Source organism: Meleagris gallopavo, chromosome 3 (assembly GCF_000146605.3).
Source record: "Meleagris gallopavo isolate NT-WF06-2002-E0010 breed Aviagen turkey brand Nicholas breeding stock chromosome 3, Turkey_5.1, whole genome shotgun sequence".
In the NCBI taxonomy this organism is placed as follows: Eukaryota; Metazoa; Chordata; class Aves; order Galliformes; family Phasianidae; genus Meleagris; species Meleagris gallopavo.
Genome location: NC_015013.2, coordinates 60,409,218 through 60,425,165, shown reverse-complemented (window position 1 = coordinate 60,425,165; position 15,948 = coordinate 60,409,218). Strand labels below are relative to the sequence as shown.

Here is a 15,948-nt window from a genome sequence, read left to right as displayed (position 1 = left end):
TTGTGATTTTTTTTAAATGGGAAATTTGCAAAGTTAAGGTAGCATTAACCTCCTATTTGGGTATATATAATAGAAAATGCTTGAACTTCTGGGACAGCAGCTATTTCTATGGATACAGTATGTTGAACAGACATGGAACAAAGAAAACCAAAACAGTTGGTTCTCTGCTGTCAAGGAAACAAGCTGCTCTTTCTGCTTAAATATCTTCTACCAAAACTAGAGGGAAAAAAATCCTCCAAAACTCGAGTTCACACTTAAAAAGAAGTCTGACTTACAGGCACTAAATGAATTCATTTTCAGATATTTGAGAGAGGGATACTGTTGTGTCTGAAATGGATAAATTGGCATATATATCCTTGAGAGCCCCTAAGGTTGAAGTTATTCTTAAAGAAAAGGTAAATGTTAAATCATTTTTGGGAACAGTAGGAGTCCAGAAAGAAAGTGAGAAAACATTCTGCAGTGTTCTTGTTTTTTGTGCTGCATGCAGATGACTTATTTAGATTACATTTGGTTATTTGTGATCCTGTATTTCAACCGCCTTTTTTGCACCTATTTAATCTACTCAGTACTTTGTACTTTAAAATAATGGAAACTAAACTTCTTATTTGTTGAATAAGAGAAAATTTTAATAGATACACTTCTTTCAGAAGTATTAAAAAAGGTGCTCTGAATATAAGTATTTCTTCTCTAAAAAAGCTGCAGATTCTTCTATATGACACTTCCAATGTATAGATGACACGGGAGACAGCAGCTACTCAGAAATGTGCTTAAGGTTACATGAAAAAAAATAATCTATAGGAGAAAAATGCAATTTCTCCTACTTTTTTTAAATCTTGGATTTGCCTCCTGGTGAGTGACATGGGTTCTGGTTTGAATAAGCTTCAGTAGGAGCTCCTGCACTTCTGTGGAGAATATTGACTCTCAGGGAGCACCGCAGAGGAAAACTGGTCTCTACTAACACTGAAAATTATCCTAGGAAAGAGGCTGTATTTTGCCCTGTACCTCATAAAATTAGTCCGTGGCATTTCAAGATACATAAGTAGACGCAAAATGTCCAGTGAACTTTGACACAAGTTCATAGACATGATTTACTTATTCGACCAGATTTCCAATTTAAACCAGGGTATACAAAGGAGATTGAAGGCAAATAATCTGTTGTTTTAGAATCATTTTTGTTTATGGACCATGAAGGCATTCTCTGGCATGTTTTATAACACCACTGATGGGTTTACATGTATGATGGTTGGTTACTGGGTGACCTCCCAAGAATGGGTGCGCTCCACATGCTATGTTCTTTGCACAGGTAATAACAGAAAAGACCTCAGCCTTCTGTGAGCAGGAAGTAAAATAAAACCTATCACCATACTCTGACTGTGGGCTACAGGTGTATAGAGGAACCAGGGTGTGTAAAACAATCCTGTACCCAGAGTTACAATCTACCTTAGCAGGAACTTATAAAGAAATTCAGTGTATTTGGCCCTCTGTGTACAAGTGATAAAGATCGGATTTGGAGAGAATTGCCATGAAATTCTCTGCTCCTTATAAAAGAGACTAGAAATAAGGCCTTTTCTCGGGTATTTTCTCTTGCTTTATTAACTTTGTTTGTCTTGTAGGCTAGAATTATCTTCAGTAATCTCTTAAGGCAGGAGAAGTTGATATATTTGAAAGGCATACTCTGAAAAATCATTAAAGGTGCCATACACAATCCTACTAAAATAAAAATTCCCACAGAAGACCTCATACTCATCCACAATTAACTGTACAATGTCTTCTTCACAAGTTCATGGATTATAAAATTATGTGAAATAACCTTAAGTTTGAATTCCCTGGCTTCTCTTGCTTTGTTTAGACGCTATTATAAGAGAAATGAGGGGTGGGTTTGGAGGGGAGGGCTAGTTTGTACAATTCTGAATATTTGAGCTGTGCTTAATCATCCTCATGTGTGAAATCTTTTATTTAAAAAAAAATAAAAATCAGTTTATCTGATACTTACTGCTCTTTAGTACAGCACAGCTTGGTAGCACTAGGTACGTCTTGTCGAAAGTATGTCCATAAATATGTCCCTTGCAGCACAGAACAGCTTGTTAACTTGGCAATCCTCAGCAATTTGCTTTGAAAAGTTTGCCTCAGTTTTGATAGTCCAAATGTAGGGCAAAAACTCAAACTAACTTTTTAGCTAATTTTACCAATTGACACTTTCCACCCAGTTTTAACTGCCTGTTTGCTAGAACAATGACTGCAACGCCTCCTCCTCCTTATTTAATAAGCTGTTTGGTTTTTGTTGTTGTTGCTTTTTTGTTTGTTTGGCAAAGTTCTTCATTTTTAAGGGGCAAGGATTACTGATTTTCTGTTTTCCTAATATGCAACTGAAAAAAAGGAGCCCGTTATCTTGACGAAATATTATTCTATTATTTTAACTGTACGTAAATAAAAGGGGCAATGGGTTGCCACTAAGGACTATGTTTGGCGATGGCGTGACTATGAATTTGCAGTGCTTTCAGTTGGAAGAGAAGAACAAAAGTGGGCAAATGCTATCTGTCCTTCTCTCACAGATGGGGAAAATGAGGCACAGAGAGGAGAAGTAAACTGCTCAGTGCTCAAAGGCTACAGAGTGTCTGTAGCTTTAAGAAAAGCACAGATTTTTGCATGGATATATTTAAAAATATCTACATTCCTTTTCTTTGTTTTATTAAAGCTTTTGGCCAGCTTTGCTGAAGATCTTTTAGAATGTGAGAATGGAAGTAGATGCCTACATTATTTCTATACCAAAGACATTAGGCTGACTTATGGGAGAAACCCTGAAGTGAAAACTCTTGAGTCCATGTTCTAATTTAACCACATGAGGACTGCGACTGGAGATTCTTCAAAGTGAGTTACAATGGTTAACTAAGTGAAAGATAATATCCCTTTGTCATTATTTTCTACTTGGTCTCATTGCTCCTCTGGGCATGCTCCTTAGAATAAATTAAAAGGATCCACTGAGAACCATTTTGCTTTTGTTTTTTTTTTTGTTGTTGTTGTTGTTTTTGTTTTTTTAATGATTGCCAAAAGCTATTTGCTAGAATGGTACAGAATGTTTACAGATGCCTTAGGAAGAAAACAGAGAATGTGGAACTAATTGTGTTTATTCAAGATAATTATGAAACACAAATGACCATTACTTACAACAAGTCCCCTAACAGCTAGAGTTTGACTCCTGGGGCCAGGATCAAATCCAGTAAAGAAAAGCCTTACTGTTAAGTTATACTATGTCCATATGGACACCACACATCAACACAAACTATTGCACCTACTGCTCTCCCCTCTCCCCTCTTGTCTTCATCTGTACAGAAGAATTGCAGCTGTTACGTTTGAAGAGGAAAGGCTGGTGGAAATGATGAGTGCTTTGGAAGAGGGCAAGTTCTGAGAAAAGAAATCATGGAATATTTTGGCAGTTATGTTGGAAGTTCTATCATAGGAAAACAAACAAGCTTTGATGCACCAGTGGTGGTGATTTAATTTCATTACGGAAAGGGAAGCATAAAGCAATCTAAAGACATAATTATTAATTCCCCTGTAAAGCACAAGGCAGTGCATATTATATATGTGTTCATCCCCAAATGGTTTGTAAGGCTATCTCTATCTCATTGTGTACTACAGACATGAACACTTCATTCTCAAATGAGGAATAAGAGGCGCAGTGCGGTGTTAGAATTACATGGAGGTAGACAGGGAAGAAAAACAGTGAAAAAAATCATATTGAAATATTTCAAATAAATTAAACCCTAAATAAATATGCATCATCTAATTTCCTGGTTTTGTTGGGGGCATCAAACTGTATATTTTTTAAATTGACCTAGAAGACTGATCTATCTAGATTTATATAATTGATCTGTCTCATGCAGATAATGATACTCAAATGGGTCACTGTTGTCATTATAGCTTCACTTTGGTTACTTCATTCTTCTTGTTGCTTTAGTTGGTTTGTTTCTGTGTTGGAGATATTTAGACTATCAACAATTTCATTAGCATGTGGTTCTTATACAGAAAGGTCATTGTATCCTTAATAGTGTGAAAAAAATGATTCAGACTCTACTTTTTGTTGATTTCATTTTCTGGTGACACACATGAATTCAAATTCAACAATGTCCAAGTGAGAAAAACAGCAAGTTCTTTGTTGGCTTTGGCTCTTTCTTGCCCACATGGATGAGAATATATTTTGGTTAAATTCTGGCTCTTAAATCACTGCAGGTTTTGCTTCAGTGTTCACTTACCATACTGTGCATGTAATTTATGTTCAGTATTATAAAACAAAATTCAGTGTATATTCCATAGTTCCAGGGAAACAGGATTTGTGTGGGAACATTAATACAGAATTGTTAATCAGGATTGAAACCTACCAGCACATGCACTGTGACTGAAAAATGCCAGAGGTTCAAGGGAACTAGAGATGGTCTCCGTACACAGGTCAGATCTGAGATGTCTGGATAACTGTTAACTAAGCTCCACAATTTCAGTGTTTGTGAATTTTCCTGGGGAAGAAAATCCCCACTTAGCTCTGCATTTGATATGACTGGAAGAAATTAGACTAAGACATGAAATTTATTCTCTGAAAGTTTTACAGATGGTTTATCACACCCCCTGTGGTTGTTCAATTCTGGAGGGAAGTAATAGTCACAGGATTTGCATTTCACTCCTATCCAGTGATGTGCTCCTGGTTGTCACTGTTTTTCTTTGTACTTGTCCTTGTTCCCTTAAAGGTGATTATATGTTCTCAGTGTCTTGCAGGTATTCCTGGATACTTGCTGATACCAGACAGGAGTGACCCAAGCTGGGAACAGGCACAGATACAGTTGTTTCTGGGCAGTTGTCTTGGTCCCTATGCTATTTGTGTCTGGGGAAAAGACCCTACAGGGTCTCTTCCACTTTCCATATGGCTTATGGCAACATCAGGCACAAAATGAGGAGAGAATGAGCAAAGCAGGTTGTTAGAAGTGAGCTGAAATAATTTACGGTGCTGGGTGGACTTTGATGACTCCTTGCTGTTTGGAAGAGGTGGAGCATTAAAAGAATATAGAAATCTTTCATTGCTACATTTCTATATTGCTATATTTTGCTTTACATTGCTATATAAATGTATAGAGATACAAAATATGTGGTCTAGACATAAGAAGGAAAAAATATTTTAGAAGGATTGAAGAAACTCGGCATTAAATTAAACAAAGAGTTGTCAAGAAAAAAGCTTCAGCAGATCTTAAAAAAAATAATTCTCAGGGCTTTGCATTTAATACTTTTAAACAACATGTTTTCCCTGTTTTTCTCGATGACTTTTCAGCTAGACCAGACTAAAGGATCAGGACCAGTCCCTCCTAGCAACAGCCCTTTTCTCTGCCTGCTACATGGACCAGGCCATGTTAAGTTCACCAGTTTCCCAAACCATATTTATAGCCAGGAGGAAGACTTACGTCTGCCCTGGGGAGCTGTCGTTTCCTTCTACCAATGCACTCAAGTGGTACATGTTGAAGGCATGTCTGAGGGACTGAGGGGGAAGATGCAGAAGGAAAATAGCATCCCTCATCTCACACCCAAGTGAAGAGTTTATGCTAGCGAGAGCTCTGTAATCTCTTGTCCAGCGTGTCTGGACAAAGAGTGGAAATTAATTTAATGGGAGATGCCAACAAAATCACCGCAATGAAAAAATACAGGAAACTGCACTAGAGAGGATGGCTCTGCTGCAACCAATTTCTGGTGATGCCACTCAGCAGGGAAGAACTGGAGCAAAGGACCTATGTGTGTCTCCCTTCCTTGGTGGTTGCACTCCATCAGTGCTAACGATCTACCCATCAGCTGCCAGGCCCTGCGTGACCACCCTTCTCATCTCAGCCACCTGCTGATCCCCAGTCACTCCGCCGAGGTGAGAGTTTACCACCAGAGGTTAAGGATAATAAGAGCCCCGGCATCCATTGGGAGTTCAGCTCATATACAAAGTCATAATTATATGAGCCATTACCATTGACAAGGTGAAATAATACCGCTGCAAGCAAGGATAGAAAACATTTGCAAAGATGAGCTTAGGAAGCAAGGCTGGGAAAAATCTGTCTTTCCCCAGTGGATGCACTGTGGCTTTAGATGGGCTATAAAATGAGGGTTGTTTAGCTATTCAAGTAGAAACCTGTTAAACGTATAACCTTTTTCCAACAAACTTTACATCTTTTAGTGAGTCTGTTCTTTCAACAGGTATTGATTTGAGCAGCCTTGGCTATCTTTATTAAATGCATTTTAGAGGCATAGAAAACACCACAGACCATTTCAAACCCCCAGTACATTGCACAGAGGCAGTGTTTGTAATGCAGTACTCACTGCTTCCATGAGCTGGACAACCCTCATACGCTATGGGCCAAATCATACCCTTGGATGGGTACGCCTGATTCCTACTGCTGTCAGTGTTGCTGTCATTGAAATCTGTGGGAGTTCAGCTTGTGCATCCAAAGGGAAATCTGGCCTAAAATCTATTGTGCTCATATTCCTCCTTAGATATTTCTTGTGTTTACCTGACTCTCTCTCTTCTTCGTCAAGGTAAAAGAAAGGCATCTGAAAATGTTGTGAAATAAAAAGAATAAAAAACCTCTTGTACTACAATGTTTGGTTTGTGAGTGTGAGAGTAATTAATGGATGCTCTTTATCTCAGGTTTTCTTGAAAAGACACAATATAGGTTGGTTTACAGAAATCTGTGGTAGTTTTACTACCTTGTGAGATTTGTGCAGTCCTCACAGATACCTCCACAAAAAGGGCAAGTAAGATCACTTCATCCCGAATTTCACCCTGAGTGCTCCATGGCTGGGGCACTGCCCTCATTGTTCGGGTGGCAAGCTGCAGTCTGCATGCCAACAGTTGCAAACGTAAAACCAGTCTGGGGAAAGAAGATGCTGCAGAACTTAGGCTAGATGTACCTTGTGCTTTCTGTGGGGAACGTGGAGCTGGAACTGTATAGTGGGCAACACTAGGGCCCAGCTCCTCTGGAGGTGATCCCCTGTCCTGTCTGAATGTCTCCTTGTGTCATGGCCACGTTTATGAGCTGGATATCAGGCTCAAGATTGACTCCTCTCTGCATGGTTGCTTTGAATTTATTTTGTTCCTAGGCAGCTAGTTGGAGTGGTAAATTTATACATGCATTCAGCATTGTCATAATCATATCTTGCCTGAGGGCATATTGATCCTTGTTACCATATTGACTTGATGCTTTTACATCTGCCAGCAATAGGTCTACACATTTTTTTTTCTACAAAGATTGCACTTTTTTCCTTCCTCTGCCCCAAATTCCCCTTCTACACACAGTCTCCTTTTATTAAGGCAAAACACTTTTTTTCTTTTTCTTTTTTCTTTTCTTTTCTTTTTTTTTCTTTTCTTTTTTTTTTTTTTGGTGCCTGTATTTGCTCAGGTGAAGATTGCAAAGATTTCTGACTGTAATGAAAAGCAAGTGTAAAGCAAATAGTTGAAAATTAATTGCCAATAGAATTCTCATTCTGAATTATAAGCATACAGAGAGCATGTTTTTTATTTGCTTTCCAGAGAGAAAGAAACAAAGAAAGCAAAGGGAAGCTACCTGTTTGTAATTGAATCACTTACTTAGAAGAGAGGAACAGCATTGGACTGGTCCTTGGTGGCCGATACAGCTTGCAGCAGCAGAGCTGTCTCCACAGGCAATTTCTGATTTTCACTCCTGCTCTCCATACAGTTTTAACTTTAAAGGTCAGTAATGAAAAGCAGATGCTGAAATGGGTCCAAAATAGTTTTTGCTTAACTTTTAGCATTTACTTAACTGATTACTAGTTACAAATCTGACACGCAGCAGACATAACAGTGCTCTTGAGGAGATTAAAGGATTAGTCACTCACTGGCCTAATCAGATTAATCAGAGATTTTGAGCACAATATAAAATTCTATCCACAGAGGAGATACAAGATAGCCACATGGTAGCCTAATTTGGGGAGGTACGCTAGGGATGGGCAAAGCAAGACAATAGAAGATAGATGTAACTGCTAATAGCCAGAAGGATTTCTCTATGTCCCACACTTCTAAGTACCAGTGAGACTTTTTTTTTTCTAGGGGAATTACAGATTCACAAAATATAACACCAACTTCAGACAGTAGCCTAAGCAAAACTATAGGACAACAAATAAAATGTCTGAATATATGCTTGAGATCTTAGCACACAGTAAGCATACATATATGTTTTCCCTTATTTAGTTCCATATTTAAAAACTTATTTCTAATTTATGGAGAGAAATTTCTTTTTTTTTTTTTTCCCTTTCCTTTTGATGCCATAGCATTCAGGATACAAAATGTGGGGAAGAACTCAGAAAAATGTTAAAACACAAATTTTTGACAAAATTGAAAGATGATATTTAATATTGTGTTACTCTGGAGCTGAAAAATAAGATTCACTGTAACCTGTATGAGCTGCCAAAGCTAGAATTGAAACCCATTTTCATTTATGAAGCAATTTAATATTTTTAAGAAAATCTGCTTTTCTCTTCCACACAATCTGAATAAAGGGAAAAGTGGGACAGAATCACAGCAGTGAAACTGTGTTTTTTCCACAGTAGAAGTTCCTTACCAACTGGAGTATGAATAAAGAGAAATCACAGGGAACAGTGGAATGAACGTAAAGGAAAAGACCAAGGGATAATCAATGTAAGTGATGCTATCTGAATCTATCATCAATTTCTTAACAAAAACCCCAGAACATTCTCTTCTTTCATTAAAAAAATAAAAAACAAAAAATCATGTTTTTTCCATTTCTGGGATAGTCACCTTAACAAGTTCTCTTAGCATTTTGGAATGTGTCGGTCTCTTCTCTGAATCATATCTCCCTGACATCGTGTCTTCGGGAAAGAAGCACTTCTAAGAAAGAAACAAACAAATTAATCTCAATGTGCTTCAGAAAAGACGCTGGGGTTGGAAGGAGGCCAGCACTTCGCTCTGAAGGATGCTCTGTGCTTGGCAGAGCCCAGAAATGTGTGCCTGCAACGGTTCTTCTGCTGAGATTTTAAGATTTAACAATTACATTTTCTTTAAAAGAGAAAAATGCAGCTAACCAGGGACAAGTAAAAGTTTGCTACCAGCAATGAGGTGTTTGCTATGCAAAGAGAAGCACTAGGGGAGAAGCACTCAGACCCTACACCTGGGTGCACAGACACAGAGAGCCGAGATGCACGCGGACTGCAGGTGCTGCCCTCTCCCTCACGGTCAGATGCTGTCGGGTGGCTCTTTGCAGCCAGAGGATGACAAAGCTGTTGCAGCGGTCCAGCATTGATACAATTCTGGTATTGCCCCCATTTCCATGTGGCAGAATTGCCTTTCCGTTCAGCCCCACGACCGTGGCACATAGCATCCCGAAGCAGATCCCGATAGGAGCAGCCCGGGCAGCACAGGCACAGACACAAAGCTGCCTTTGGAAAATAGCGATTGCGCGCTCGGTCTTTGCTTTCAAGAAAGGATGGGCTGAATGCGAAATGTGCCAAGAGTGGCCAGGACGGCATCGCTTTATTTTCACAAAGAAGCCTCTCCTAATTGCACGCGGGCTGTCTTTTTACAAACAAACTTGTTTCCACCTAAAGCTGACAGTCACGGGAGTGACCGAATGTGTGTCTGTGTGTGTGTGTGCACGGGGGGGCTGCTTTGTGGCAGAGCCCGTACATCTCGTGCCCATGCTGATGGAATTATTGTTTATTTTTTAATTTTCGGAGGTAGGTTGATGACAGCTGAAGAAGACTGTATTTGCCGAAGAGCAGCATGACGGTAGAGAGGAGAGGAGCTCCTGAGGGAGATCTAATGGTGCCTCTCCTTCCTGCACAGAGATAAAGACTTATAATAAGCGTGTATGTTCACCATCTGGCTCTGTGCATGTGGTCCTTATGGAGGCGAAAGCAGCACAATCTGTAAATGATCAGGAGCCATCGCACTCTCTCCAGAGAATCCACGATGCAATCAAGGTGACAGATGGCATGGCCGCTGCTGTGGCCTCATGGAGAAGATCAAAATCACCTTCAATAAACTCTGACTGAAATGGGCATGAGCACCTCAAAAAAGTCAGTTTGTCAGTCAAACTGCGACAGCAAGCTGCATTGGGGAAACATAGCGGCCAGCTCTCTGTTTTCAATCGTTTCCGTCTGACTGAGCCTGAACTATGATCTTTCTCAAATTGTCCTTTCTGTTTAGCTGAAGCAGGCCAGCAAATTGCCAGATTCATAGCTTTATTGAAGGAAATTGAAAACATGATGTCCTCAATTCAAGGGACAAACAGCTGGCAGGTGCTTGGACACCCAGGCACATAAAATGGACCCCTAGTCTTTTGGACAAGTTTGGACAACTTTTGTCAGAATAAATATAGATATATAATAAAATAGATATCATAAAATTCCAATTTAGGCAGGGTTTATCAGGCATTAGTTGACAGCTATTATATGATTGCAAATGAACCCTGCACTGTATTAAGTGCTGGATTTTCCTATTTATGCTAAAAATACTGCATAATATAGTGATTTTAATCACAATTTTATACTGCTAAATATAGTGATTTTTGTTTCCCCATTTTGTTCCACCATGTTTTGAGTCTTTTTGCCACAACAGCTTACCGGGTAGAGCCATAAGGATGCAATCCTGCAAAGTGCCCAAGAACCCTGGCGAGGTGACTCAGCATCAGATCGGGAGCCAGACCCTGCAAAATATTCAGCAAACTGAACCCTCAGCCTTCATTCATACCAACAGGAGCCCCAAAAGCCACCAGCCTAACTTCCATCTTGTGAAAGTAGGTTTACTCTATCCTTGACTTTATTCACTCCATTTTTTTTTCAGGAAAGCTGAATTAATGCTACTTGCCTCCGTTTTCAAGCTCACTCATGAAGGCCTGGCTGAAGCAAGGATGTGATGGGAGATGACAGAGGAAGAGAAGGATGGCCTTCCTCCCATCCATGGGGTCCTGCCCCAAGGTCTTCCCAGCACCCGCCACGGGGCTGTGTCGGTACGAGGAGTGGATGGATGGCTGCATCCCCACTCGGCATGGCAGATGGTCACTGTCTTTCTCAGTTTGCTCGCGTGCATGTTGGGTTTTCTACCACCACATTTTAAAATGTCCCCATCGCCCTTAGCCTTTCCAGCTACTTGTTTTTATCTTTGTAACTCCTTAAATATTCTACAGACTCCTTTGTCCTGGCAGTGTATCTTCTCTAGATTTCAAGAAGTCCCTGCACTTATCCCTCTGTTCAACAGAGCACTATCAAATGTAATTTTTGTTATTATTATTTTTTTTTTTTCCAGTTGGGTGAGGAACACGGGGCACATTTTAAACTCCATCTTCCTGTTCCATCTGACTGATCTTGCACCTGTAGCTGACCATATATTGCTGGTTTGCACATTTTATGCCTGCAAAATAAACAACTAAGTATTTTGTTTTTGTACTGGCAACTCCATTTCTCTCTAACTGTGTCACATTTTTTCATGCACAAGAGAAGAACTATGCCTTCTCTCACCAGCACACAGACACCAGGAGACTAGGAGAAAATGTCCTGATGTAAGACCATCATTCTCACCAGCCAGAATGGTATTTTGCTACTCCAGCTCTCTGGGAACTGAATGAAAAAAATTGGCAAACTTGGATCTGATTAAGAGAATCTGTTGAGAGAATGGGAAGGAAGCTTTAAAACAAGTGGGGCATCTAACCTCTCTGTTTGACTAGCGGTCATAGAGTCTTGCATTCCTTTTTCTGTGATGTGGTATCAGGGACCACAGTAGACCAGGTGTATGAGCAGTTTGTCCCAGAACTGGAACTTTCACATTTGTCTGTTCTGGTGGTGTTCAGTCCATCCTCAGGGAAACATCTGAGTATTGCATGGACATTTCCTCCGGTACAGTCTGAAGGACAGTACAAATACAGTAGTGTAAGGAATCCATGAGCAGGCAATAGCACTATAAGATTGAGGTTTTCGTGTGAAAATATCAAAGCATCCCAATAGCTGACTTTATTATGGCAACCAACCAATGTGTAGTGAGACACTGAGTCATTCTAATGCTAAGGTTTTGAAACTATTTTGGAAAATTAATGCACTTGCCACAAGCAACCACCCAAGTTGAGGTCTTCCTAAATCATAGTTTTCATTCTTTGGACTATCTTCTTCTGCTGTTTTATTTGCAGTCTGTTTCTTGCGCTGACTTGTGTGCTGCTCACAACAAAAGCATCAGGGAAGACTGCTCTGCACTTACCATTATGAAAGATAATTCCAGGTCAGGTAATTTGGTTGAAAAGCCTCAGTCTGCAATTACTTTGTGGAGAGCCCTTGTTCCAAAGCGTATTTTCTCCTGCCTTGAACTTCAGAAGTCCACTGCAAAGGCTTTGTCTCCTACTAGAAAAAAGGCACTCAAGTGGGTTCATGTACCAGAAGATGAATGAAATTACCTTCAGACGCTATTTTGAGTATCATAAATGGTTTTTGTTTAGTGCGTGATCTAATGCATGTCACATAGAACACTGTGGGTTACAATAAACAAATGTACTAGATCAACCAAGAACAAGTCAGGTCCAAAGGAAATTTGCTGCTACATGGCTCAGAAATCTGGAGGTCTTTCTCCTACAGAGAGATTTAGTGAATATGCAGAAATTCGTTTCATATGTCATGAGAAAGGAAAACACATAGGTTCTTAAATAATTGAATGAAGTAAGGGAAATTTAAGGCTGGGAATGCTTTTGTCCTTGAATGTTCTTTTATTGTATTCCAAATAGGAACTTCATGTCATGGACCTGTGAATACAAAGTCTGTTTTTAAATCTCTACTTCTTGCATGACTGACACTTACATTTCAGTAACATCTTTCAAGATCTCCTTTGTGCACATTTATTTTGAAATAATGTATCGAACCTTTAAAACCTTATTAGAAAATTTTTGCAGCAATTACACTCCCAGATTCCATGATCAACACATAAACTGATTGTCCCTTAGTTTAATATGACCTTACATCATGACAGCATAAATACGACAGTAACTGTCAGAAATTAAACAGCTTTTGTACAATGTACTCCGGTTATTTTGTTACACATTGATGGAGGGGTTAGTTGATTAGAAAAGGAAAATGTTTTGTTTTCTGGAAGAAAAATACAGAATTTGGGACCTAGCAACGTTGCCTGGGGAACGTTTAATAATATTGCCATGCCTGCAACGTACCAGGGAGATGAACTTTCCAGCTATGCCTAGAAATCCAGGATCACTCCTTACCCTCCTTTTGTTTGTCTGCTTGCTTCATTTTCTTAAACTTCATTCTGCTTAGGCCATTTAATAGTAAGAAAAGCATTCTACTTGAATCTTCTTTAGAAATCTTTGAAAATTGAAGGAAATCAGGAGGAAGGGAATATCAACCTAGAGCAACCCAATCTCAGGAGTGGAGTCTCTTCCATTGGCAGCTCAGGGTAATTTCCATTTCAGTTCCCCAGACAGCTTTATGGGGAAATGGGATGTTCTACTTCCATGGTTATCACTGCAGCAAAGGCAATGAAATACCCCCTTAAGAGGAGGTCAGTAGAGTCCACTAGCAAGAGCAGGAGATTTCAATGGAAAAAGAGGATGAGAAAATTGAAATAAAGGATGAATTTCAAACAACAGTGCCAGTACTTCATACATATGAATGAATTTCATCTACCAAAAGTACCTCGTAGAGGGGGAAAAGATTAATTCATAAACATAGCAGATATCTTGTGCATGTGAACTAGAATGAATGTCTCACATTACTCTGATCAGCTACCACCTGGAAAGAGGAACGGTGATCATAACATTCTACTGTGAAGTTTTCTTTTAAAATTCTGGGGACATTTTGCACAGCCTGAATAGGGGAGTATGCTGGTACCAGTGGAAAAAATTGAAATTAAGAGTAAATTGGAATTGTGAAGTGGCTATTTGGAAGTATTTGAATGTTTGGATTAGACTGCAAAAGTTACTACAGGCAAAAAGGGGATGCTTTGCATATACTTCTTTCATTTGTGCAGGGGGACCCAGAATTACCATTACAAAAACTAGAGATATAGAGTTGTGGATGGGATTATACAGTCACAAAATGCTCACATTTGATGCCATAAGCACTGTAACCATATCCCCATTTGGAAAGGTCAATTTTCACAGTGGTCTCAGCCCGATTTCTAATTGTTTGAACATAAAATCCTGTAATTGCTCCTATGGTGGGAGCAAATTAGTGAACTTAGAATGGTCTATCTAAAATCAGAAACTAGGAGCTGAAAATATTCCTGATGACAGTGGTATATTTCATGTTACAAATGTATCAGAACCCTTAGAACATCAGGTACTTGCATCCATATTTTGACAGCAGCTGCTACATCTGGGCGGTAGGTAGAGCCTGCTCTTACCTACCTGCAGCTCCACCAGAGGCAAAAGAATGGAGGTCTTATAAGAAGAGATGCATTGCTTTGTATGATAAAAGGTACTTTCTTTGTCTGGCAAACCACTCCTTTTGTATGCACACCAACCAGATGGCCATTTCAGTTTGTCTCCGGCTGTGAATCAGACAATATGGCAGAATTGAGGGAAAAGCAAAACCTTCCCCTCCACCCCTCCTCTCTGTACATAAAATTAGAAATCAACAACCTTTGGGGAGATTTAATTTTAATACTTCATTTCTTTGATAATTTAGGGCCCTTTGACTTAGTCAGTTACTGTGCATTATTCTTTTTAAGGTGGGAATGTTAGCTAAATGTTCAAATATTGGGAGATAAGGGAAAAAAAGGAGAAGAGGGAGATTATGTAAAGGAGAGGTAGGAAGGGAAATGTTTCTTAAAAAAAAAAAAAGGGTAATTCTGGTGCTTACATTTGACACAAGATACATTTTACATGGTAAGATTCATGATGCTACGCCAGTAGGCACTGTGGTTCACTTTCCAGTCCTTTTCAGATGGTCTATACTTCTTTCTCCCACACTGTAGATCCTCTTGTGAATTTTTGCCAGCCAAAATTCCCTGCAGAAGTTGCAGATAAAGCGGGAAAACAGCTTGTTTCAGGACTAGGAGGTGAAAGGCACCTGCACACAGGCAGCGAATGTTGTATGCTCATGATTCGTAAACCTGACAAGCTCAACTGTACAGAAAAAAAAAACAACAAAACAAGATAAGAAAAAGGAGGCAAACAGAAACCTCAGTACAACTACATCTGCAACAAGAGCCCTAGGGGCCTTGGCTGTTTTACTCTGAGGGCATAAAGGCCTTGCAAGATTACAGATACCTATTGAACACAGCATGAGGTTATTAGCATCACTCCAAGTCTCCTGACACTGTCCATTTGCCCAATTTGGCACAACTGAGTGGGATAAAATTACAGACTGTAGTCACCAGAATTTGACAATAGCTAGAAAGAGAACCAAAGCCACGATGCCAGAAGGAAAACTCCCAGTAGGAGGTGGCAGGTCTATATCAAATCCTGCATTTGGCTGGGGTTAAAATACCTCAGTGCAAATGAAAAGCATGTATCTATGTTTTAATAACTGCAGGCACAAACTAAATCCATGAGTTAAATCTTCAGTTTGCCTGCTGTTTCCACCTACTAGCATCCAAGGTACTTCAGGCATTTCTCAAATGTGTGAATAGAAACATTGCACAGCCTGTAGCCACTGTGAGCTCAAGCCGACTCTTGGAGAAAGTCCCTGCTAAAAAGAAGAGAGACTGCTCCTCTGGCAAGATGCAGAGAGCTCAGTTTCAAGCATGGGACAGTATCTAGTATTGTATGTAAGTTCTTAACATCCTCTTGGCTCATAGAAGATCTCCAAGAATGACCATGGAATCTTATGTAAAGTTAAAGGATAGAAGATATTCTACAAAATACTAAAGTCAGGTGCTTTCAGTATCCTCCTTCCAGTAGGTAGGAATTCCTGATAGCTTTTATTAAAACAGAGTTTCAAAAGCCTGCTCTTAAACCTTTA

General features: G+C 39.6%; 1 long non-coding RNA gene across 3 annotated transcripts; it reads left to right on the top strand.

The window, feature by feature from the left end:
• Positions 1–6: 6 nt before the first annotated feature.
• On the top strand, positions 7–14,807 carry LOC104910357. Of its 3 annotated transcripts, none has more exons than XR_004159281.1 (5): positions 7–2,868; positions 5,315–5,893; positions 7,550–7,729; positions 8,587–8,674; positions 9,734–14,807. It is a non-coding gene; the product is annotated as an uncharacterized LOC104910357 (long non-coding RNA). The 3 variants fall into 3 exon arrangements; XR_004159280.1 differs by having other exon boundaries at positions 8,584–8,674; positions 10,838–14,804; XR_004159279.1 differs by having other exon boundaries at positions 10,838–14,803.
• The last annotated feature ends 1,141 nt before the right edge of the window (positions 14,808–15,948 follow it).